Source organism: Mandrillus leucophaeus, unplaced genomic scaffold, assembly GCF_000951045.1.
Source record: "Mandrillus leucophaeus isolate KB7577 unplaced genomic scaffold, Mleu.le_1.0 Scaffold393, whole genome shotgun sequence".
Lineage (NCBI taxonomy): Eukaryota > Metazoa > Chordata > Mammalia > Primates > Cercopithecidae > Mandrillus > Mandrillus leucophaeus.
In genome coordinates, this window is record NW_012104176.1 from 1,676,292 (window position 1) to 1,679,145 (window position 2,854).

Sequence of the window (2,854 nt, forward strand, 5' to 3'; positions counted from 1 at the left end):
CTCAACATTGAGCCTGCCATATAGCAAAAGTACAATAAGTATTAACTGTCATTATTATGTTCAGAAGAATAAAAGAGGAGAGGAAGCAAATCAAATCATTATTTAGTACCAACTTTGTGTAGGACAGTGTAAGGATCCTTTTCTTCTTTTTTAATACATATGCTGCCTAAACGAGCACTTCTGCCAAGACCTTTATGTGTATGATCCTTTCTATCCTCCCACCTTCTCTGCAAAATGGGCAGTGATGTCATCTTTACCAAATGGGCAATCTGAGGCTCAAGTAAGTTATGGAGTAGAATAGGTAAGATGTCAATTTTTCATGTGTTGCTTTTAAAAAACATAGTGAGTGCCTACTGTTTTCCAGGCACTGTTCTAAGTACTGTGGAAACCCCCATTCCCTGTGTTCCTAGGGAGGACTCTGAAGCCAGTGAACAGGGAGTTGAATTTGGATCTGTATTGAGGAGCTAAAGGAGGTGGGACATAGATCATGGGAACCTGGTAGACCACTACGAAGATCTTGTCTTTGACCCTCAAGTACATGGTCTTTGTACTTGCTTTAATGGTCTGTTAGTCTTTTCTACATCTTTTTTTAAAGTATCATTTGATTGGCTTTAATATTAAAATCCTATCTCAGGGCCTATAATCCAGAATCCTCATGAGGGCCGCAGCAGGCAGCAACAGCGTAAGAAAGAAGCCCTGGTGTGTGTTCCTGGACAGGCAACAGTGCAGCAGTGGGTGGGCTTCCACGCTGACATTTGCCTCAAGACACCTCACAGTCTCCTCTGCCACCTAGGTCTCCAGTGACGTGGACAGTGGCCAGGATCACCCAGAGGTCAGGGAGAGGCTGAACAGACTTCACGTTGATTCTCTAACATGATTTCCCTTTTCACGAGAATCTTTTATTGACTGTCAATATTGGTTCTGCAAACTTAGACCCCTCTGTGCCTGGTGCACCTAGGTGCCTTTTGGTGTCATTGCCTTCACCAAACCCAGAATTAGCATCTCCTGTGGACATTCAGAGTGAAAAATTAATAAAGCATGTTCAACAAAGAAACAGGGAATGCCTGGATAAATGAGTGTTTAAATAAACGCATCCTTCTTATTATGACTCAAAACTGACCTGCCCTGTGCAATTTCCTTTAGTGGACAGACTACTCAGATGCGCCAGTTTACTTAACAGTGTCTCTAAGAAACAGTGTCCCAAAGACACCACTCTTAATATACTGACGTTATATGTGATACATATTCTTAGAGGCATTCTAAAGTAAAATGCTAAAACCCAGAAGGATGATGATATTCAGGGTGGAAATTATAGGCATCATGGAAGGCTGATCAAAGAAATGGATTTTTCTGAAATAAGACATAAATATATCTTTAAGTCAGTTTTGGAATTTGACCGTAAAATTCTTCTTAATAGGCACTTTCAAAATGTTCTTTTACTAAGACAAGAGTATCTCCCGTATTCCCTAAGTCTCTAAAGTAAGACTATCTTGAACATGAAATTGATATCTTGTCATTTGGTCCATCTTAGTTTCCAATTCAGAGCATTCCAGAGTAATTGTATTAAAAATTAATGGAAAGGACAATCAAGTTGGCACAAAAAGTGAGGGTTTTGGGGATACATACAGACTCATCCATGTTCTCAAGGCTTCCTCGCCACAAGGGAAGAAAAGGCTACTTGAAGGATTGTCTGCTTATCTATGGCAAGGTAGGCTGTTCACTGGGCTTAATAAATTAAACATAAGTGCAATAACAGAGCCTAAAATATGTGTGTATCTTCCACACATTACACACACACACACACACACACCCCATGTGCACACTGCAGACTGTGTTCACAGCTATGAAAATAATTCGTCAGTGTGAGTAAATGACTTTCACTACTCCCTCTCAGGGCCTGTTTCCTCAAGCATCTGAACATCCCTTCCCCTTCTGAAAACACCTGGCATTAATCCAACACCTCTCCTTAAGCATAGTGAATGTTCCTTTCAACACAGGAAAACTAAAGCTAGTATCATCTGTGCATGCCAATAGGTAGACTTTCTTGCTGAAGAGGTTTTCCCTGTTACATATGGAAGGTGCTTAACTTGTGTCCAGTTGCCAAGAGATGATGATCATGCACTGTATATAAAAGCATAAGTAATTTTATGGAGCGTGAAACTCACTGTGGGTCTCTGGAGATATTAACCGAACTCTTCCATCTTCTAGACTTGACATTTCCATGAACTCAGGGACAATGTAGCTTCCTTCTCCAACATAAGCATTGAGTCTTCCATCTGCTGTGACTGCAGAAAATAAGTATAATCTATGAAATTGTCATGAGATCCTTGGGGTGTTGCTTTGCTGGCCGGAAACCTCTGTGGTCACTGGCACCTTCTGTCTGAGTACTGCTTGTGGTCGCTGGGCTCATCCCACCCATGCAGCCTGGCAGGCTGCACTCAGCTCACACTACTGGCCTGGATCCCTCATCTGCCAAGGGCAAGTCAGGCATGGAGCAGCAAGGGGTGTGTGGGCCAGCGAGTGTAGGGTCTGGCCACTGTGCACAGCCAGGCATGCTAGTTATTGCAGCGGGGTGGGCAGCTACAGATGCCGGTACAGGTGCCAGCTCTGTGCAAGGCTACATCTGAACCAGATGTACGACACACAGCTTCTGTTGCAGGCACCTGCATCTGCACAAGGGGAATGCAGTGAGCCCTAGAAGCTTGGAAAAGCCAGGAGCTGCAGAGTCCCAAAGATGATGTCATAGCTCTGGCTCTGGGAGCCTGTAGGTCTGGGCTCCCCAAAGGGCCACAGCTCTTCTCTCCTTCTCCTCACCCACAACATGGCAAGCGGGGGTGCATGTTTCAGCCCTGTT